The sequence below is a fragment of the Varroa destructor genome, unplaced genomic scaffold, assembly GCF_002443255.2.
Source record: "Varroa destructor unplaced genomic scaffold, Vdes_3.0 BEIS01000003.1, whole genome shotgun sequence".
NCBI classification, from domain to species: domain Eukaryota; kingdom Metazoa; phylum Arthropoda; class Arachnida; order Mesostigmata; family Varroidae; genus Varroa; species Varroa destructor.
Window position 1 is genome coordinate 9,949,142 of NW_019211456.1, and position 24,173 is coordinate 9,973,314.

General features: G+C 41.3%; 1 protein-coding gene and 2 long non-coding RNA genes across 14 annotated transcripts in view; 1 reads left to right on the top strand and 2 right to left on the bottom strand.

Annotated features, from left to right (window-relative positions):
* Window positions 1-24,173, bottom strand: part of LOC111246848 (uncharacterized) — a 134,802-nt gene that overhangs the window by 103,596 nt on the left and 7,033 nt on the right. The window lies entirely within an intron of this gene.
* Window positions 11,806-22,694, top strand: LOC111246850 (uncharacterized). Of its 2 annotated transcripts, XR_015324040.1 has the most exons (5): window positions 11,806-11,985; window positions 12,515-12,777; window positions 15,045-15,164; window positions 18,038-18,848; window positions 22,210-22,694. It is a non-coding gene; the product is annotated as an uncharacterized LOC111246850 (long non-coding RNA). The 2 variants fall into 2 exon arrangements; XR_002671822.2 differs by lacking the exon at window positions 22,210-22,694 and having other exon boundaries at window positions 18,038-19,011.
* LOC147756501 (uncharacterized) overlaps window positions 23,220-24,173 on the bottom strand; it is a 5,946-nt gene continuing 4,992 nt past the window's right edge. The window contains exon 2 of the long non-coding RNA XR_015324041.1: window positions 23,220-23,753. This is a non-coding gene — a long non-coding RNA (uncharacterized LOC147756501). The remainder of the gene's footprint in view (window positions 23,754-24,173) is intronic.

A 24,173-nucleotide genomic window follows, 5' to 3' on the forward strand; every position in this document is an offset into this window, starting at 1 on the left:
GGTTCACTGGAGGACAAATTGCGGCCCTACAATGCCTGTTTTAAGGCTACTTTTAGATGGACAATTGCTTGCATCTCCTTTCTTACATTGCTAGCGCTGTTGTCTATATAAAATTTTTCTAAATTACATCGTCGGGACGAGATTGAACTACAGGAATGACGGCGGTCACAGTAGTGTGATAAAGTTAACTGCGACGTTCAACAGGAGAACAAATGTATGGCCACTATATTGAACGAAAGAGGCGACAGGCGATGATAGCCGGCTGTCGCATATGGAGGACAAATATCTCCTGGCGCATTACAGGACACACATAGCGAATACAACTTACAGAAGATCTTGCCTAAATCACAAACGAATCGTACTAACGTGAAGAAATAGTTTAGGCAGTTCGTGGTATAATGCAAGTCAAAGTAAACTTCGGCCAGACGTCCTTCGAGTCCCAAACTCGTCATCGTTTGGCGAGCAAGACCCCTCTTAAGAAGAATCGACTAGAAGCTAATGAATCTGTCTAGCGATTATGTTGAATCTCGTTGATAGTATTATGTTATAATACAAAGTTTCTTTTATTCAAGGATGTTACAGAATAGAAACAATAATCATGATAATATTGCATAAAACGGGCTCTGTGCGTACTAATCTTGCCGGCCATTACGAATTGATTAACAGTGTCAAAAAAACGTTGGCTACTTCTGGAACACTGATGGACACACCGCTGTGTAGACGATTTGCTTTAATCTTGAATAGAAGACCTAAGAGGGTGATCTTTATGTAAGCTTGTGGAGGATATTCTGTTTGGCAACTCTATAGACTCATGGAGGGCACTGACACTATGCTATGCCGTTGAGAAACCAGCCTTAGATTAGTGATTTTTTCTTCAATTTCTTCCATCGCATCTTCAATATGACTTTTTCTGCTGCAACTGTTTCTCAGTCACATGCTGCCGTGCGCTACAAGGCTTTAGCAATACAAAACCGACACATTTCTTCCACAAAAGATGGTCATTTGGATAATGCTGTAAGAGAAGTTGGCAAGAGTTCAGCTGACAGCGCATCGTTTCTATATATTGTTGTAGATTTCAGCTGTGCAAACGACGAAACCACCGAGTGTCTCGTATCGACAAGCGTCAGGCAGACGCTTTTTACACGGTTTAAGCTATGCTCATAATCTTCGCTCGCTATGGTCGCCTAGTCTCGTAGCTATTATTAGTGATTAGCTACTATATCACTTATGAGTGTTCGGACAGATGGACATACGCACAATGTTTTCCGGGTAAAAAAATCGCTTTCTATTCCTGTGTATTTATATATATACGTAGTATATTCATATTTCAATATCATCTCGATCGATGATAACCTATCGACATCGATGCAGGTCAAAAGCGCCTACCATATCGTAGCCTTAGCATGGAGCGAAGGATTCTACATTAGAGCTTCAATAAACTTTCTAATCGCATACTGCAGCGTAACTATGCCGTTGACTATCCTATCTTGGTTGGCGCCGTTCGTGCCTTGGCGTGTGCGACCCGAGTCACAACAACACGATGTTACGATGGCAACAATATGTAGCTAGAAGTTATGCGCTTGGCCCGAACAGCCTTCTGCCCGCAAATTTCGCATCTCGGAGCCTAGTGCGCTAACGAGTGATAGATTTCCCTCAAATCGCACATTCTTTATATGACACATGCCTAATTAAGGATACCCAATAAGGGCTAAGGAGCAAGATTTAAAGGAAAACATTAAAATCAGAATGACTCAGTGCGTTTTAATGACTCACTGCGTTTTTAGGCAACTAGTTCTAAACTATGATGGGGGCTAGTTGGTTGGAAATTGTTAGAGGTGCTTACATGAGGAGCCACAAGTCTGTTTTGGGCCCACTAGCCCGGCAAGGGATACCAACGTCTTCAGGATAAATAAGTTAAGATGCATTTTCGAATGATATCAATATGCACATCAAAAATTAATCTGTTTTATATAGCATAATTATTGCGAATCTGCTATTCTTCGAAGGAACGTAGTTTTATCAAATGCAGCATTTATTTATGTACGGCACAGCACACAAGTGACGGAAGCGCATATTTGCCAATTTGTTTCTCTATGTTGGCAGAATAATATTGTATACAATGAGTCGCAGAGCTGCCATATGCTCGTATGCGAATCGTGTTTCACAGCCTTCATCCCTTCATAGGAACAACAGAGAGTTGAAGTCTGTTCCACATAATTCCTGTCCGCCTACGCCACTGGCTGGCCGCCGGCATTTCACTTACTTTTTTCAACCACACCAATCACACACCCATTTGGTTCGAAATTAAGCCTCCAACCTTAAGCCTAGGCTCTTTAATCCCTTGCTCCGATCACCTCCCTTCGATCGTTGTTATTTTTCATGTTATTTCCTATCCTTCCTGCGGCCCTGTCATTGCTTCGGAGGTGAGCTTGCTCTACGTCGGTTTGTTCGATGCCCATCAATATGAACTCGCCTACTTTCTCGTGCGGCTATATCTTTCCACGCTGACCTGAAATAGCTACCGTCCACCTTCGCACTCCAAGTTTACTTTACCGAGAGACTTTGGTAACTCCTTATAGACAAGTTTCGAGGAACTGAACTCTCATCATCTAGACAGCTACGCCATAACATGGCTGATTCGCGCAACGTATGGAGCAACAGTCAGCCAAGAGTTAACTGTGCACGCTATATATTTTTGCATCTTCCTTCTAAACGAAAATCGCCGGACTGTGCACTTTGAAGAACGGTAACTGATGAACTCTTGTTTGGGTATAGGAATAAAGGAGCGATGATGAGTGAACACCACGGATGTTCCTCGGTTTAAAACGTCTTCAAGAAGTTGGTCAGTGACGTGCTGCACCGAGAGTAACTAAGGATGGCAAACAAAGCGGGAACCTACGACAGGTTTACGTGACCGTTTGAACCGTGGCAGCTTGGGGCTGAAAAACTTTTTTTCTTACTCACCTTTTTTGCCTTAGGTAGGCTGAGGACAAGATGTGCCTAACAACAAGGACAGAATCTGCCCCGGTAGCGTAAACTGAAAGCAAGAGGGGGTTTTGTACTAGTTTGGAAAGCAACTGCTTTCTATGGACAGTCAATAAGGACGCTAACTCTAGAAACGGCTATACTCACTCTGTTAACAATCAGCTTAAACTACTTTGTAAAAGAAAGACGCGCTGTTGCTATAAAGGATCTGATAATTTCTCACCTATAGCCCTTTCATTTGTGGGTACACGCTATAGCTTGCGATCGTTTTAGAAATGCTAACCTTTAAGGCTGTAAGTTGAACTGAATGGTCAACGAGAAGCCTTTATCATTGTTTTGATTACGTACCCTATTGATGTGGAAAATGCCGGGGCAAAGCTAACCCAAGCCAAATTAGAAGCAATATCAAGTAGAGGATATTTCGTCAGTAAGAAAAACGAGGCAAGGATAAATCTTCCCTTGGAACGTCCGGGGTGATCCTATCGATTTACTGTTTCTAGGACTTTTTCATTTAAGCAATCTTTTTTTTTAATTTTGTGTCCGAAAAAAGCTGTTAGACACTATTTTTCGTTTTGCAGTAGCGGCGATCCCTGCCTCATAATGACCACTCAGTGGCCACTTACGGCTGTAATGAAAAAGCGAAACTGATTGACGCTGGCAAGGACTAGGAAGAATATTGATGGTTATACAACCAGAAAATAATCAGCGTTTCATAAAATGACGGCGTTAGCATCGCAGTCGTAGTTAACGTCTAATATATTATTAACACGCCTTGATTTTTGACTGAACCATCATGTCTTCTGCTGCTAATTTGGAGCTGGTAGATGTATGAAGAAAACATACTTAGTTTCCAAACAGACCGTAGCTAAGTCATACTGAATAATTGTAAATGACGAAATCATTATGAACCGTGTTACTAAATCTATACGAATAAAAGGCCAGGTTATAAAAATATTATGCTAAAAAATCAATGTCCATTATATGTCCTTGTTCCATGAAAAGAACATCGTCTTTTATGCTTTTCATGGAACAATACGTACCTAATGTACTCTTAACTTAAACAGCCTCAAAGCGAAAAACGTTACGCTGAGATATGATAGGTTATGAAAAGTAGCTTCACATGCTGTGTGCTGATTTCAATCGAATCTATGATGACTTCGCTCAAAGGCCAACGTAACGAACTAGAGATAGAGAACACGCAAAACTGCAACAAAAACAACAAAAGCTCTTCTGCTCACAGGTATAAACAACGGGTATCGGCAGAAATTCATTATGCACTGTCTACAACCGATATCATTACCAGACAGAGACCATATATTCAATGTATACACTAGAAAGAAGCCGTGTAAGTATCCTGTTACTGCATGTGCGTTCGGTTCAATGTACCGTGATTAGTCCCGCTGAAAATAACGGGAGCACGACACATTGCAGATACATGAATACGCTTTTCGTGCACGCCTTCGTGCGAGTACGTACGCATACTGCCATAAGCAAACGTTAGGAGAAAAATGCAGTGATATCGATTGCTTCTGTGGTGTCGTGTGTCCGATAGGGAAATGTGGCACAAGTATGTATGGTAAACTGGAAGAGTCCCTGATTCAAACCTTGAACTTCCTATGTCTTTAGGCTAACGTAACGAAGAGTCGTTCGTCAAAGTAGAAATATTCACGCTCAACCCTCTGAGCGTGAAAAGGCTATAGTTTTCGGGGAAGAACGTGTTTCAGGGCATTACTTTCCCATCCGTTAAAATGTAGAGTGTCGATACCAAAAATAAGGACAGATCTGCCAATTTTTACAAATCGCTTAATTAGTTTTGCCTAAATTCAGTCGCATTGTCACCTCTATACAGGCTGGCAGCTAAATTGTTTTAAAGTAATTCCTAAAGACCTCTGTGCCATTTTTGTTCACGGAAGTGAAATACGGGCGTCATATCGCAGTTGGCATAATGTTGCTCTTGGTTGGCTGATAAACTGTCACTTAATTGAGAAATAAGCGCAGTTTATTGCCTTCGTCATAAAGTTGTATATGAATGAGTCTGCACCCTTCATTAGGATTGCAAAAACCCCTTTCATGATGGGTACGTACTATGCAGTACTGTTTTCTTTCAAAACAAACAGTTCATTTTTAATCTGTCCTTTCAGCCCCTCAAAGTATCATTCGTTGCTTTCTACGCAACACTACTTTCTACCACAGTTATCTCGAATGCCAGTTGGCTTCTTGCACTGTTTTACTGCCGTCTACTGTGTGGTCGTATGCGGTTCTTGCGAGAGTCCGTTCATAAGCCTGTTGTATGTTTATTATCACGCTAATCAATGAATACGAGCCTTAACGTCAAACAATGAGGCCACGCAATAGGTTTAGCTCGTTTGCTTTTCCTAGCCACCAACTTCCTGTTCTTTGTCTTTCCATCATTTGCTCCTTTTAGTGCCCTGAGTCGCCCACCTACCCTATTTGATGGAAACTACTGTAGGCGTCGTGTCCATCACCTAGCAGTCTACGCCGAAAGTGACGCCATCAGGCGTCAACACATTGTAGACAGCTTGGCAGAATCCCGTAGATCAAGATGACCTTCATCTACTAGCGAGCTCCAACTGAGCGGCCAATGCGACGGCAGGTAAACTTCATCAAGGCAGCGCTATCTCGTACTGGTAGGCGGTTTAAAAACCAGAGTGTACCGGCATACGGTGATCGTATCGCATTGGGGCAGAGTGAAGATTCTGGGGTCTCTCGGACAGGGGAATGTAGGGTAGTGCTGACGGCCCTCGAAGCGAACAACGACCGGTGGACGAGTTAATTAAACACTTGATCGTTGGCTTAAGTTGCACTTGTCTGTCCGACTAACACTTGTAGGAACGTATAATGTGCGTGCATGAAGTGCCTGTAGTCGACAAAGAAAAGGAAGTTGCGGCAGTAATAGCAAGAGCAGTAGTTGTAGTAGCTGGGCATAGCAATGCGCTACATATCCAGAATAGTATGGGTTGCTAGCAGTTATCGTCTTCACGTCCTCTAACTGCCATTGCTACTGCTACTGCAAGCGTTCTCGACGATACCGATCATCACCGAACCTGTCAAGAAGAGCTGAAAGTGGACCTACTCAATCGTTCCCACCAATTCATCTCCCAGTTTAGCTTCAATACTAGCAAAGCGTCAAAGGAATCCTATATAGGTAAGGTTCGCGCAGGAACTAAGAGCCACTTTTTCCGTTGCAAAGTTCACCTTCTGCTTTCTACCATTAAACAAGCGCTTTCCGTCAAGCGCGATACAACCTATTGACTTCATAATCGTTACATAGCGAGTACGCTATGTACGTAGACAATGGTAAACCACCTGAACTGCAGTGTCAACAGACCTGTTACGAAATACAATGAACAAGAACGTCACAAGCCATGGCATAACACTGCTTGTTGGAGAGAACGGCCTCTAGTAATATGCTTATTTGCTAGCGCTGTGCTTCGCGCTAGATTAAGTAACCCTAGGGATGTCCTTAACATTCATTCGAAGGCCTTCCCATTCGGTAGCGTTCAGCGATGTAGGCTAAAGCTCACCCACTACCGTATAGATGCTGAGGAAGTGTGGTGTGGAAACATCAAATTTTTTTAACTAATTAGTTTTGAATTGTTCGTGTGAACCAATCACACACCCAAACAGAAAACTATAATTCGTTTGTTGGTCTGTTCGATTAGCGACGACGTCAGACGGAATGTCAGCGTATACGTATGTGACACTGTGTATTTTCATCCCTATTGCCGTAATTGGACATCGCTTGTACTCTTCTACATACTGCTTCAGTCTGAATCCCGCTATAGTTTACCTACTGCCTTTTTTTTTTTTTAACTATCACATGACAAAAAGCTTTGCAACGAAGCGTATTCTTTTTTTTGTTCGATTACTACTATTCGTTGTAGGCGCTCAGGATAGAAACACAGATTAAAGGAGCACTTCATTTAAGTGCTCCTTTAATCTGTGTTTCTGTGTGTGTGTGTGAAGACAAGGCTTCACCCTGCAGAATTTCGTGATCGTAAAGTTAGATTGTTCTTTTAGCTGTGGCACTGACAGGGCTGAAGATGGCTTGTAAGCATTGTATCTAACGGCTTGTAGTTGGCTGTCGTTTGTATCTCACCATGGGTCATCAACGAAAGCTTTCTCCTTTCGTAAATGATCAGCGATTATAAAAGCAGCGGTGCTATCTCGATGATTACGATACTAGAAATGGCACAGCTTTGTTATATTATTTTGATGGAAATGCCGACCATGCAGCCGTGAACAGTGCATAAGTTGAGCTAAGTTCAAACAGGAGTAGAATCGTTGCAGTCCATAGGTGGGCAGAGATGAATGACGTTGACGCCTCATACGTTAAGGTCCGTTGACGACCAACGCTTCAGTAGAGTCCACAACTATTCAACACTGATTAGCTACAAGCCAAAGAGCGACAGGAAGCGTTGAGATACGCCATTGATTTAGCTCATGTATTGCTGAGATGAAGAGCGTAACAGATGGCCATCAGTGAACCTCATCGTCACACTGTCGACACTATACGCCACTTCGTATCATCAATTTCTCGCCTGTATTAGATATGTAAGCCTGTGTAGGCTTAGTGGTAGACTTATAACAACTGTATTTAGTTTAGGCTTTGTGTGCATCGCTCTATTTTGATTCATCACTATAGATCATAGACATATAGAGGTATCATAAACATCAGCAACATTATCTATATCCCTAAATTGAAATTTACTTCTTCCGGGATTTGCCGTCTTACGTTATACTGCATTATTTGTTATGGAGTTCGAATATTCCAGCTTCGAAGGTACAACTAGAGATTGACTAATCTTTTTCTAGTCTATATGTGTCGCAATCAGTAATCAAATTTTAGTATTGTCATATATATGTACATATGATGATAACGAGAGCAAAAACACTCAGAAATGGTAGCAGTCAATCAACTAAGGAGTAGATCGTTCATTCAAACATCTACAGTAGCTCTCGACAAGCTGTGTAGTACGTGTCGTCCGATCGGAATCGATCCTCTGAGTGTCTCAAGCCATCACAAGCGCATGCTTCCGAGAGGTTGAGGAATCTCTGTTTGCTTGCGTCGGCAGCGGGCTCCGGTCAACACCCAACTACCAAAAGTCAGTTGCTTGTTCTTCATCCCTGTCATATCTAGTTAAACACCCATAACTTCAAATACAGTACTTCAACACTGAGTAAATAAATACTTGGTGAAACGGCGCTTTCAATATGGGTATGTATACATCAAATGAGGATTCGATCGATTAGAATCTGCAAAAGGTGGCCTGTATACATTGTGATTAAAAGGAACGCTTTGTTGCCTATTTTCTACCAAAATCCTCATTTGTACCAATGTACCCATAGCATTGAACAGCTAGGGTCCAACTGATGACGCTATCTGGATATTTGCGGCATTATTAGTAGGAATGGAATCTGTTATCGCCAGCGCGTCATTGATTGCCACATTTACTAATCGAACGGTGCGTACGCGACGTTGAGCCGTAGCCTAGGGATGGCCGGGTCAGCTGGGATTGCGTGGGCAGCACGGGTTAGGGTGTCAACTGAATTCTATATTTTATGCGAGCCTCGGCTTAACAGTGTTGCTATGACAGCCAATAGTAGGCAGTGGTAGAGGTTAGGTTTCGACGACGATCGACCGTTAGCTAGCGGCCTACCTGAGGCTAAGCTTCAGCTAAGCCTGTGAATTACCTCTAAATTGAATACAAGAAAAACGGAAAAGCGAACTAGCTGTCTAATCCTTACTTCTGTTGTGCAAAGCATTACGTGAGGTAATGCCGGCAGCTGCCAATGACGTCTGTCGAATGCATTGGGTCCTGCACAATTAAATTACGAAGTGTACACTTTACTAAGTGTACACTTAGGGTAGAGGTCCTGCTTAACGAAGAATAGATGATTAGCGTTTATATTAAATGTACATAGATTCCATCTGCCACATATTCGCACATATAATCTCTAGCTTGTGTGCGCCATGTGTGATTGCGATGATTTATTCGAAGAACACGAACGTTCTTTTAGAAATCATAGAGGATAACAAGTTAGTTAGGGGTTAATTACTGATTTAGATAAACGCAGATCAGGATATGCGTTAATTTCTTGCGCATCCACTACTTACAAAGGCATTTCCTTACCAGACAATCAGTGAGTAGAAGAGCATTTTCTCTTTTTATCATTCCATTATTTGCACTGAGCCCGTTTTTGTCGCTGTTTCATTTTGTCGATCGATATCAGCGCCAGCAGCGTATTCTACCAGTGCTGCCACCATATCGGCCATAGCGAGCTACATTTGACAGTAAGTCGAACCTGTTTCACTCGAGTTAACAAAATGCTCTTCTATGGCCAGATTACCCTCGTACATGTTTAAATGGTCCACTCCTACAAGCTGCTATCTACAGTGGCAGCAATGATTTATCAAATCAATCTAGAAAGCTAAGTATGTACAAGGGGGACACAAAGGGAACGGCCGACATTCTAACAAACAAGTAACATTTATGGTACTTTGAAGTCAGGTCATGCCAGAAAGATGTTTGTTAAAGTGGACTTTACACTAACCAACAAATGAATTAGCGTTAATTGCCGACAATGAGTACAACAATGCGGAACAATGTGTAACTCAAGAATCTTCGGCTACAAGCCATAGGCTGATATACATGTGAGGACATGTGGTTGGGAAAAAGCCTGCTCGCAACTCTCGTGCACCGTACGTTACACTGAACAATTCCCGTTATTGCTATTAAAAGATAATTTATATATAAAATATAAAAAATAAATGAAATAATAATAAAGGTACCCGTGGTTATTATAATAGCTTCCAAACCACGCCCACTGCGGTAATATAAAATAACAATAGCTTCGATGAAACAATAGGGTGATAATTATATTCAGGCTTTCCTTAGTGCGTCATGTGTTCGCGCTTCGGATGAGCATTAACATAATGAAAATATTGCGATCTCTTTGTCATACACTCTTTATCCCTTTCGAGCCCCTACCCCGTTTGGCCATGGCTGATCGCCAGCGCTACAAATGCTGCTATCAGGAGGACCAACCAGTCATTGCTGATTTGGAGTATGCCTGTGGTGAGCTGCTCTATAAAGCTAGCACCAGCGGTATTCTAGCCTCGAGGAGATAGTAGCCCACCGGCCGGTTTACTCCCGTGTCCCGTTCTCGGCCGCCTCTTACTCCCACCTTACCCATAAAGAACAAAATACATCAATTAGATGGTAAATCGCACAGTGGTCACAGCTAGCCCCAACGATGAGTCTGCAGAGTGCAGACATACGAGGCTCACCTTCGTCTGGCTCATTGTTGATCTAGCGGCTGTAGACGCTACCGTCGTCACAAGAATATTGCATCCTCTGATAGCTCATGCTATAAGCTGTTTTTTGCTTGCACCCAGATGGAAGAAAAGCTACTCTCACAGTTATGGGAGCTTTCGCTTATCTCTGTCCCTATTTTAAGATGAAGACGACGTGTAGATAGTTTTTCGTTCGGACTTATGGGTCTGGATCCCTCTATATGTATCTGTGTATAAGCACGCGCTACTATAAACGTACCTGCAGTGTATGCACGAGTATTATTATAATGCACAACGGCGTCAGCGGGGGCAACCAACCCGGCAAGCCTTTGCGCAACATGCTACCTGGGCCGCACAGAAACTAGGCCCAAAGGTTCATATAGATAGTACATCTTACTAGTAACATCAGTGCAATTAAGCAGATCCCACTGAGGAAACTGTTGATGGCAATAAGATTAAGTGCGAACTCTTTTGCGTGCCGTTGACAACGGATGCTAGGCAGCTCTGCGAGACACGCATCGTATTCGCCTTTGCTATTGTTCCCACAGTGCAACAACACGAGTAGTAGGGCGTTCGTTGTCCGCTAGTTTTGATGCTACTCTATTATCAGATAGACTCTAGTATAAGGAGATGTTCACGATCTCACGTGTGGCTGCATATACAGGGGGCATTGTTTGTTGCATGTACGATTTATATAAGGCCAATCGAAGACCTGCTGATAATCTAACGGCAACAAATCGGAGTAGCTAGATCCCGACGTTTTTTTGTAACAACTGTTTCTAGACATAAACAGACATTCTCTCAATTTATTTGCATGTACGAGAAGTGTAATCTTTGACGGTCATGTTTGTTCAGTATATAACCAGCACTCACCTCAACTATGTGGCATCGACCTGAAAACTAAAGGGCTCGTAATTCTCAAAAAATTCGTCCTTTAATCGTTTAGGAGCAATCATGGGTCAAGCGATTTTAACAGGCACACCCTCGTAAAGCAACGATCAACTACACCATCGAAATGCTTTTATATAGAATTTTATGCTGACATCAGTCCCAAAAACGTAGAAGTTGGCGAGAAAAACAGAATACGCAAAGTTCCCAAAAGGCTCACCGTTAGATCGTATATGAACGGCTTAATTAGCAATAGAGCATTTTTCCTTCCAGCAGGGCTATTAATTTTTCTATGAAAAACATATATGGAAAAAGGCTTTTTAAACCATTTTGATAAACTTTCCGAGTCCTTTAAATTTAAACCTCTTTCTGAGAATCTCTTGGTTCGCTTCGTGAGAATATTCCTGAGAAAAAAAAAAAAAAGAAAACTGGCGTGTCACATAGATTATCAATTTCAGGCAAAAATAATAAGTTTTCAATTTTAATAGGGGAAATTCCGCGTCAAAACATTGCATAAAGCTTACCTTGACGACGTATGGTTTTCTGCCATGACAAATTTGTTGTTTCATCTTAAAAAGAACTGACTTTTTTTTTGGTACCAAAAATGCCCGCCAAGGTGTACTGAAATATTACTGCTCCGTGCAAGCCCTGCAGATTACTATGACAAGATTCTAAGATCAGTACCATCAATATTACTGCGTATTGATTTAGCACCCATCCATTTCCTGTTTAATTCGTGTCGCGAACGTTCCACACCATAAACAAACATCTCTAGAAACGTCAGCCGCGCATACGTATGTAGATTTTATATGGTGAGCCTATGTGCACTTTGTTTTACAACGACAAGATGCCGACAAACAAAAAAAAACCTATCCTAGAAGGCCATACTCTCGAAGCTAGCAAGCAGGTATACAAATACGCAAGGCTGCCCACTTTCGATTAACCTTATGTGTTATTAAACCGTACCGATCTAAAAAAAACATAATAGGCAAATAATGTGAAACGGCGACGTTTCAAAAAACCCAGTAGATGATGACTGCTATTATTCAATTATCTTTTGTTGCTATTAATGATGGCTTATGTTCGTTCTTTGTAGCGGTAGGAGTTGGACCTGAAAACAGATCGTGTAAATGTTGCCGACTCAAAAACAACGACGCGAGGATAGTATCATTAAGCCGTACCTACGTTTAGAGTTAAAGAAACAACGAACGCATAATAGGGCTAGAAAGATTGTTTGTACAATTATTATACTATTTGTGTATGGCTTAAAGACGGTTACGTTGTCGCCGGTTCTAACGTAGTTTTTCTGCTTTCTGCGTCTAGTATTGTCAGGTTTGTAGTGCATATCAAGTACTGAAGTTACACGCTGTCCGTGAATGGCGAAAGGTCGGGTGAGCGAATCGCTCCGAATAGAGCAGACCAGCATTATCAGGGATCAAGCATCGACCGCTGGCACTATCGCTCGCAGCTTGTGATGTCTTCGAAATGCTGGACAGTGCCCACTCAAATTTGTGCCACAGGTTCTCACGTTCTGCGCGAGCGATGTGCTTCGTCTGGGCGTAAACGATGAACTAGGCATCAGTCATGTAGGTTTCCAACACCGTATTGAACTTTTACCGGTTAAACAGGAGCGCTACAAAGCGAAATCTTACGAACAAACAATTTCGTTCTTATTAACAAGTCTACCGTATATATATGAAGCTATAGTTTAATTAATGTTGCTTATTAGGTTAAAAGGTTCAGACAGAAAGCATATTTTCACTACACAAAGGTCGACAATTGTCAAGAGTTTTAAATACAATATTGTGAACCTATCAGATACGTATCTGAAGTGCACTTTCATCGAAATGGAAGGATTCCGGCCGAAACGTATCTAAGAGTGAATGATAAAAGAATAAATATTTGCGAGGCCCTTCGAGACCATCTACTGTCTCATGCCCTATTTTCCAGGTACTGTTTTGCAATAGAAAAAGTTGGATTTACACTGGATTTAGATTTACTACACGTAACAGTAAACGGCAACGCCGAAGTTCTTCGTCGGGAGCCATCGATACTTAAAATTGCTAAGTTATAAAATAACTTAGCAATTTTTTTTCTACCTGTCATTTTCATATTTCGTTTCTTGATAATAATAATAATGATCATAGTCCTGCAATATTTAAGAATTATACATATTCCCAAGTGTATGTGCAACCAAAAAAATAATCCTGGGGTGAAATTATTCAGGGAATTGTAATTATACGTACCGTCTAGTTCGTATTTAGTGAACGGTTTACTGATTTTCCTTTTCAAAAAGAATGAGGATCTTACTTCTGCTCCTCTATTATAAATTCCATTCGTTTGAATGTTGAAATTACTCCAAGACATATTTGACCTCGCTTGATCTCCGTTATTAAAACGTTAACCAATATTCAATCAACGGTAACAACTGAAATCTATTTGCCAGAATCGCTTACCTTGCTCTTCAACTGTTTATTTAGCCCGAACATTTTTAAATCATGGGTTTCTACCTTCTATTCTCGTTGCCTTTTAGGCTTTTAGTCAGACCCAAGAAGTGTAGAACTCATAAATCTGAGTTCTGCTTTGACTCGTTACGGACGATACCGGCTGTTGACAACAAGAAAGACTGTTACTAAACCTTGAAAATAACCATGTGATGCTTCCTATTTTAAGGTGTTATTTTTTGCTACTAGGCGCATTATATAGAGTAGACCATAGTCTCACGTAAAACCTAAAAGCATTTCGAACTTACTTTTTCAAATGGCCGAAACACAGTTATGCCGTATCAATTTAGCGTCAAATAATACATACTTTAACATCATAGAATACTGGCGATACAAAAGAAAAAAAAATAAGATACTTATTTTTAGCGACTTATTTCGAGATTCGGCGAAGACCTCTGGCTCGTTTTGCACATGTTTGCGTTTTTCTCTTCGGCGGCCTATCTTGATATAAAACAGGGCTAATCTTCACTTACCCTTTAATATCCTATTCTTGCTATTGGTCAAGCTGTGAATCTAAGTTGAATTTCGCTAAAGAGGTCTATTCGCTAGTATCGTATGCATCACTGTTCTCACTGTTAAGTTTAGGCCAACGAGCAACCGAAACCTAAGCCATCTTGGGTCTACGTCTCAAAACACCTCATAATTGATCTTTTTTTCTTCTTCTGATTCTATATTCTCTGCTTAATTTGTAGGTGTATAGGATTATTTTCGGAGTATCGTCTGGCTGGTTTCGGTTTCATACTAAGCAGATTATAAGGATCACGTATGGTGATGTGGCGATTGTTTTTGCATAGGATTTTTACTTCGAATCCCTTTGAACAGCCCCAATTGAGTGTTGGAAGTCGCACGATATGCATTTTTAGTACAATTCGTTCCGTATCTTAATTATCGGCTATAATTGGAAAATGTCCAACGAGCCGGTTATCTAATCATTTTGATTGTATTAGAACAAAGGCGACTCGGAATTCGATAAATTATTATTCTCTAAATGTTAGAATACGTAAATATCTGTACTGAATAGTAACTTTCTTTTTTATTCGGTGGACAATACCGTTGCTGCGACAGACGCCGACAAACAGGTCGCTCACTAGCTTGTAAAACCACGCGCTACTGATTTGCTCACCTTTTTCACAACGGTAGTGTCTAACGGTAGGGCATATCAGTACTCATTGGGTAAAAACAAAGAAGGATCAGGTAGGCATTTTACATTGTCTTAAACGAGTCGCTTAGTTACACTGTTACTTATTCATACACACATATACACGTATCATACATACATATGTCAAACGGACCAATTTCGCTGTTATTAGATTTCGTTTGCTTAGTCTGTTTTTTTCGTTTGGCTAAAGGAGAGCAAGAACGGAAGCTTCGACACGTGGATGGGTCGACACCTTCATGGAGAAAGCAACCGTTCGGTCGGTCCTAACTGACTTTAACGTACGCGCAAGGAAAAGTAGACGGCCGAACAGGTGAAAGCAGTAGGTACATTTAGGCACAGAGCATCCGAAACAGAACCACACAGACCAGAGAGGGTTAGTTTGACGTCATCAGACTCACCAGATCTCTTCTATGTAATCATGTCTTGACCAATTCCTCCTGCCAAGTCACCTGAACACTGCTTCGTTGCCAGTCGTACCGCCGGATCGTGTTATACGGATGTTGCTCGGCATCACTCACGCTATTAGCGTACGGAAAACGCTAGATGTCATTATTGAACGGCGCCTATAGAGCAATTCCAATATTTCCTTGCAGTGCAACCAAACTGTAATTTTACTATAGATTACTCTATAAATCGCTAGGATACTGTACGGTGTTGAACTTTTCTCGCAACGCGTGAAACCTAGCGTCTAAACGACCTGCAAGCTCGACAGATTGTGTTGGTGCAGGTCTCTATCACGGCGAGCCTGTACAAATTCAGCGAGAAGCTCTATCAAATTATCTGCACCATTTGTTAGAAGGGATTCTTCCCGCGTTGTTAAGAGTGTAGCCCTGACGCCAAGCAACAAATAAGGCTTGATTTGTTTGACTGCGCGTTACACAAATATACAGCCTCCAATTTTGACAGCTAACCCCTTCGCCTGAAGAGGAACACTCACCCAATAATCGTAAATCTGCTGGCGCTTTATAGCCGCATAGATCAGCAGACAGCAAACAAATCATTTGCTATCTGAAATAATTGCTCAAATCCACGAATCCATCTGAACCCGTGACATTCTGACGACTGGATTCTCAATGAGAGCAAAGGAACGAAGTGGCACAATATAGATCTTACTAGAAACGATTGGTAGTCGACATTTATGAAGTTTATATGATAGAAATGTTTGTGAAGCCTACATACGTAGGCAGGATAGTTACTTCACAGGAGGCTGTTTTTTTCTCAGTTGTACAAGCCATGCCTCTGCTCCAGGAAGCCGGACATAGATAGATAGATTTTTTTGCACCTTTTGCTATTTTCACCATAATTCACCGCGGCTATCCACTGCCGTATCTTTTTCCTTAACTAAATTTAGGTCAGCATTTGACATTGCTCATTCGATCCAGTACAGATCAGGTCCTGTTCAGGCCATTTGTGTGATGCTTGCTAGAGGTGTCCTAAACAATGCGGACAGATCTATTTGACCGTCCCGTCTACAAAGTGCATGGCATCCACGATAGTGGAATAACGCTAATCGCGTGACAACAAAGTGGAGCTAAGTCGAAATTAAAAATTACATATGCTTTTGTGATTTTAATCACCACACTCGCAGTAAGAAGGGGGATACAAATTGGGAATACAATGGGGGAGCAAACTAGGTCGGTGTCTAGCACCGAACGATAAATACCACAACAATGGTCAGTAACAGTGGAAAATGTATGGGCTTGTTGCCTGTAACTTCGGAAATAAGCTATTATTCATGATTGTAAAATACGAACCATTGGGCTTAGACATACCCTCTTCCCAAGAACCGCGATACCCGTGTATTATAGAAATAACACCAACGACTCTCTGTATGGAAAACTACTTTGCTACGTACGGTCACAAACTTGAACCGTTCTACAAAATAAGCTTAAAAGTTTAATTGTTGACAGTAGAATTAATGGTATCTCGATCTATATCTAGCGTTCACATCTATCTGGCGCTAGTTATCGCAATGCCTACTCGGCTACTTTGCGCCGTTTGCCTCGGGTTTTTTTTGTAGACCTCTCTCAGAGTTCCTTCCGCAGATCTCACGCGGTGATCAGTACTCAATCATCGGCCGATCAAACTGCCTGACGCATCAGCAATTCCGCACTGTTCGGGGTGTGCCGTTTGAATCGGTGAAACCTGTCTGCAGGCCGGTCACAGATGCTGACAGCAGAGTACCTTGACCACTCGATCATCGATTGGCATTAGAGGCTGGTTGGACCTATTACCTTGGATCACTTGCATTCTCCAGGCAACGCCAGAAAGCACAATGAACAAACACTATAATAATCAAACCCTGCCAATAACATCAAGATGCGCAGATTGTTGTGTTGTCCATATCGCGATCGATGAATTTGTGAACAGCTGTGGATGGCGGTTAGTACGTTGATGTAGGTGCCGTGTCCATAAATGCACTCAGGTAGGTCCGCTTGCGAGCGTAAGCGGTAAATGACTATGGCTTTCGACATGTGACTGCTGTGATTCGATTGACTGGAACAAAATAAACCAAGAAAAACGCCTCTGTGTACCGCGCTTGGGAAGCGCTGCTGTTTCCGCTGTCCTATGAAGGACGTTTTTGAGGGAGTTTCCGTATAGAGTCACCAAAAAGGAAAAACCTTCACTTTGCCTTTTTCCAATAGATCGGTTAGCCACTATATCATGTTAACAAAGAACGAGGGCGAGGCGGCCGTATATATGGCGCGAAAGGGAAAAATTGCCTACGGCTGCCTGCAGCGTCTGAAGAAACGAGGTTGGCAACTGGACTCATATAAACGCTTCAAGTGTACTTTCGCCGATTAATGAGCCGAGAGGGACATTTTCTTTGCATAGCGTTGTAGCGATAAACCTCGACAGTGCTAGAATGCTATATTTGCTTCTAATAAATGTGCAATGATAAATATAAAAAAATAATTAGGAACGTAAAAAGTGACTCAGGTTCTGTTTCTGGTACTCTCGGACCGAACCCGTGATCTATACATACATTAAGGTACCACTGCTTTGTTTGTGCCAAGTTATATGGTTCATCTGGTAATACCTGCAATAACGATGATAATGACAAAAGTTTTTGTTTAAATTACCATGAACCGTTCAGTATCAAATAGAAATAATTCATCATTATTGTGAATCTATTTATCTCAATAAATCAATTGGTTTGCACTCCTCGTGGATATCCTTTAGGGAACGGAGTTCGCAACGGCCATGGTAGGCGTTAATGAAGAAGTCGACGACAGGTCGCGGTGGAGTGACCACAGGTCTATCCGTGACACGCCTATTTAAGTATGACGGTGCTAGTGCTAGGGGCGTCGGCGCTCAGAGGGGAACGGAAAACTGCCACGGACGGCTGCTGTGGCGAAGGCCGCCAACCTAGGAAATGCAGCCACATGTGACGACAAGCCCAATTTTTTTGTGTATACAGGGTAAACCGCTAAGCCCGTCAGTCTACGGTAACATGGCCGAAAAGCTACGACAATTTTAATAGCGCAAAATTATCTATTTCATGGCACGCGGGAATCGACAAAACACTGTGTGGTCGCTATATGATTCTAGTTACTTGATTTCTACTTACAGAGATCCGCAAGATCACATGTTTCTGTTGGAGAACAATTGTGGCACCTGATATTTGCTAGAGATATTTAATACCCTTTTTAGATAGACTACTATGACATTATATATTTAGATGTATGCAGATAGTAGTTTCAATACAGACAGGGAACAGCTGTTCTGCTTAGATCAGCTGCGCCAGTCTGGCCAATACTGTTTGTAAGTGCATAGCTTTCACCTACGTACGTATGTACGTACGTATGCCTAGTTCTTCCCTCTCATTTGCATATGTATGTAAACGAGAGCAGAATATGTGACGACTGTATTCAGGACATTAACAACGGTAACGGCTCCTTTAGCCAACCGCACGCGCGCTTACGTGGATCTGAATTTGCCAAGAGAATGAACACTGGAATATTTGTATTCTTCATTCTGTTGACCCAAATATGTAAGTATGTAGCTGGCTAACCTTTACTAGTATAGTGTAAACGTGTTCCCTGTTGGATATGTGGACTACATAATTCTGCGCTGTGGGGTCCGCTAGCGTGCATATATGCGTAAGATGTGTATTGATAAAGCTGCATTCAACTGTTGTCCAAGCAATAAATAGTTCGCGTATATAACCCCAGGGACCTACTTGAACATGCTTTTAATGATAATTGTGATTCTATTTTTTTAATTTACACTCAAAATTGACATTAAAAAATTGAATTAGGCAATAGAATTTTAAATGTCGACTCTAGCTACGCTAAGCTGTTGTTAGTAAAAATGGGGCGACATCAACTGTTCGATCTCAGCTTTTTTATAGCACATCCAAAATAGAGGGAATAACGCTTTTACGTTTGATTGATTGTAGGTTCATCTGAGATAGTATTTTATAAACTGCATTATGTTAGCGGAATGGCCACAGCCGTTGATAGAAACCAAGCTGTACCGTTCAGCTAAGAGTTTGAACTCGTCCTCTACTTTTCGCAAGTCAGATTAAAATTACGATCCATAGAACGACTTAATCAGATGGAAATTATCTAGAGAAATCAGTTTGTGTGGTAGAAAACGGCTCCAGGTGATCAGGGATTATATAACAATGATTTCAATCAACTAATTCAACCCCGACGACCTGTAACTCCTTGGAGCATTGCTCAATCGCATTAATCGATAATTTCGTACAAGAAGGGAATATTCAAAATTTTTAAATGTTCAAAATCTAAAATGACCATCTTACTTTGATACCTCCAGAGGGTATCGAGGTTTTCTAGGGGAAATTACTAAAGTTATGATTGGATCTTTATTGATATAATATGCCAGTCCATAACATACAATGTGTATACAATTTAGCTGTATACTAATATTCTTCATACATACAGCGTCAAAAGATACGCACAAATTGACCCTGTGTTAGTTACACGTGTTCAGCATACAGCTGGGGTTTAGATAACCCCAGCTGTATGCCTCGAACAACTCCCCGCAGGAATTCACACACGAGTACTGGCATTTTTTTTTCGAAACAGATTTCTAACTCGGTCGTAAGAATAGCCCTGTTCTCGTTGGTTCCTGGATTTCTTCGGTCTTCTTGAAAGCTTTTTCCATCTAAACGTTTGCTGAGTTTCGGAAAGAGGAGAGAATGACAGAAAACTGTATCTGACCAATGCGAAGACTAAGATAATTCACGAATTGCATTTTTCCGTAAAAACGCACTATGTAAAACGACGAGGAAGCCACAGACTGTTGTCAAGCGTATCTAGCATATAGCACTATCTTAGCACGGTTGAGCTCCCGGATCTGAGTTCATAGTATACCGCATTCTGATGGTGAGAAAAAGCTGTTAGTCGTTTAATTTTCACTTGGATTTTCCTATGCTTTCTAGACCTCGGCTTACATTTGAGGCGATACCTAGATGATTATCTACTTATCCCTATGTGATACCCGTACACTCACGTCTTGTCACCTGGAATGACACGTACGGTGATTTTCTCACATAGTGTTCTGCTTTTTTCACGTTCCCTCGCGCACCCGATATGATAGGCCGCCAAACGTTCTCTTCAATTATACCTTCTTCTTTCCTCTTGGTACGACTTAACATACTAATAGCTCGGTTCTTAGAAGCCATGTGCAGCATTAGCATTACCCGGAGGGTAAGCACCCGATTTCGGTTCCACCAAGACATAGTGCTTACTATCTGAAGCTCTATTTCCATTTCGTAAAGGTAAAAAAGCATACCTGAACATTACTTTTTTTAATGTTCGAAAGTTCAATCTGTAGATAACCGAGCAGCTGGCGAGGGTGGCAGCGGGTCGGCCCTTGAAAGAAACGCTGGGCATTTTATGCCGCATACAAATGATACATGTAACTATTATAATGGAATATAACGTAATGATTGAATGAAATGTGCTAACTGTGGGTTATTAGAAATCAAGCCGCAGCACGCCGGACTCACGACGCTGGCTCCGTATCGACGAGCATTGTCGCTTGCTGCGTCTGTTCCAGTGATGACAGTTGAAACAGGCGGTCAATCGCGAGCGTCTTTTGTTCTATTTCATACGGTAGATGCTGCTAAAAGAAAAAACCTTTCATATACGTGTACTTTATAGTATAATTAATACATTAAAACTCACAAAATACCCCAAATGTCTACTTCCTTTGTTATCTTCTTTTATTAAAATTTTGCCTTTTCTACAGTAGACACATTAGTAAACTATAATTTACAGGCATGAAAATCTTTCTCAGGGTTACAAGATTTTGCTGTATTTAGTTTTATGCGGCAATAGGTCAAAAAAGTACGACAAACACAATAAAGAGCAGCTGGGCGTATTTAATAAATGGTCAGAGAGTCAGCGGAAATCAATGGCGGAAGGTTAATTTCAGGAAAGTGACAGATACTCAGTTTAATTAGGACGAAGTCATGACTTGCCAACAGGCTGAGATATCAGTTACCCATTCCTGTTAGCTTTGGGGAAGTAGACGGAAACGGTCAGAACTTGATGTCGCCTCTTAGCAAGTGACTTATCGCAAAGCTTAATCACTCTTTAATAATGGTTCTTACGGGATCAGTATGAATATGGAAGATTGCCTTACTTCAATGGGAATCAACAACTCGTTAAATTAGACGCATGGACTGTTTTAATAAGTAATCCGGCTTATTAATAATGAATTCCGAATATTAGTTTCTTGTCGACAGCTGGCGTTGCCCAAATGGACAATGCCGTAAGGCCCACCTGGCAAAAATGGCGCGCAGGACGAATTATTCATCCAAACGGATACAAATGTATAAAAAAAAATCGCTGCACTCTTGTTTTTGATATTTTGGTCGGTACATAAAAAGGGTGTCTACGATAGATCTTCAGTATGCGGGCCAGATTACTCTGCCATGGCCAAGGAGTAGTTAAAAGCAAAAAACGGAGCACCTAAATGTGAACTTTCCCATTTAGCGTCTATTTCATACGAGCTGCATATTAAATACCGATAATGATTGTAAGGATGTATTTATATAGACAAAGGCCCTCCCCTGTTTGTCTCGGCCTGCCATATATATATGGCAGGCCGAGTCAAACAGACACCAGTTTTGTCCTACTTGAGGAAGCGGTTAGTTGCCGCGATTGTTCTTTCAATTAGTTCCTTTCTGAAAACCTTTTGTACGTTTTCGTAGCCATAGTGATCCCTGATTGAACGGGCGTTGAATGAAATAGCGTTCCCGGCCTGTAACGTTAATCGCTATCGTCTCTTTTCCACGATATTGGTTTTATTATTTTATATTTTAAATTTGTACTTAGTGCAGTAAAAAAATACATAGATATGTATGTGTGCGCTTGCAGAGATTGTCATGCAGTGGCCTCCGATGTAAAGCATCAATCCAAGCGGTCAATGAAATCGATCAGGTAAATGTTTCTGTTTAAGGATATCGGAACATCTCATCCATTCTCAGAGAGAAGCCAACGAATGGTCGACTTTCGAGGCTATATTCGAGGTCGGGGCTGTTAATAATGATAATGATCCGTCAATAAAAAGTACATTTTACTCTGAGTACAAATTAAAATCATATTATAGAGCTTGGAAAATTTAACCTAACTTTTAACTCATTTCATTGTATATGTTTAAAATTATTGTAGAGTTTGTAGTGGTTGAGAAGTAGTTCGCAAAAGATCAAAAAATACCTTTACAACCCATATCTTATATCATGTAGTTGCCTCTTTTATTGTTTATTCAAACACAAATATTCTGATTGCATGGTTGCTGCTTAATTAAGGCGGAAAATTCTCGTGTGCTCTTTGCCCTGCATACTGCAGCAGAACGGTACATGATAATATCCGTAACGATGAAGGAAATTTGCCGAACATAATTCTCGTAAGACAATTCCATACTGCAAAAGAAGGATACGCTTGCATATCTACTGAGTCAAACTCCTTGGTTTCTCCTTGAATCGGTCGAGTGTCCTGACAAGCATGTTTGCTTGGCGTACGGAGATCACCTATGACTAGCTGCCATTACTCTGTGCGACGTGAAGCTTGTCTTTCACATATGATTACAGAAGCCAGTCGCCGTATAGATCTACTATGTTGGGCTGGAAAATAGGAAAAGGGTGAAGGGGGAGCTTGCCATTTCATTGAATATTATACCGTAATAAAGCCTCAATCAAGCGGCATTATCGTACGTCAGCCATGTTACACGGGCTTCGTTCTTTGAGTCGGCCGAACCGGAGTTAGGCCAGAGGTGCGGTGGTTCCGCTATCCCCCACGGCGCTTAGAGCTTGTCATCACTTCGTCAAAAGCTCATACATGCTGTAAGAACCTGAGGAAAAATATCTAGCTAGAAAAAAAGAAAGAACGTTCTTCGATGTTTTATTCTATAGGATCTGCCGTTTTGGCCAAGTTCGCTAACCAATTCTATCCTACTACTTCGCTACTCTTTCCAGAAAAAGGTTTTTGGTTAGGCTAGCCCCTTCCTCGTAAGCAAATTACATCTTTCCCTGGAACATGATTTGAAAGATGGAGCAACGTTTTTGACTGGCAGTCTATTATTAACAGCCAAACGCTTAACTCTGTAAAGCGGCAACCTTTAGGCTTAGCCTTCGCCGGCAGTCTTCAATTAAGCTGCAGCTGGCCTGTTTGCACGTTAAATATTAGTAAGCAAACACTAGGAATCCAATGACTTCGGCGAATTGATAGATCATTAGCAGATAAGGACAGTAGAGGCCTGCCGGAACTGACGAGGTTGCCTGTCTCTTCGGTATCATCCAACTGGTCATACTTAGCATGTAAATTGATAATCCACTTGAGCGTTGCCCATGCCAACCTGCGTTGTCGGTCGAAATCACTCTAAACGGAGGCCTTTGCCGACGGGCAATGCGTAATCTGATTACCTGTTACCAGGACAGTCGTTAGGTATCTAGCGGCGGGCGATATATACTGATGTTTGAATATACAAGTAAAAACAAGATGTTTAATAATTTCGATCCATGCGTTGTATTGCTTTTAGTGAACATTGAAACATGTAACGATATAATTTACTACGATGTCTATAACTACTGAATCATTTAAATCGGAATTAGCGATCCTTCATTTAAACACCTAATACAGAACTCATATACGAAACAAAGAAAAATCATATACAATATCTAAGGTTTCTTGCGAAGAATGTTACCGTTTATATGTATGTCTCTTTAATGAACTACTTTGAAGAAGCAGTTCTGTCATATAGTAGTTAAATTTACCCTATCGTACAGCTGAGATTCATTTGTCCATGTACACTATCACGCAACGCGATTATCACTCTATTATAT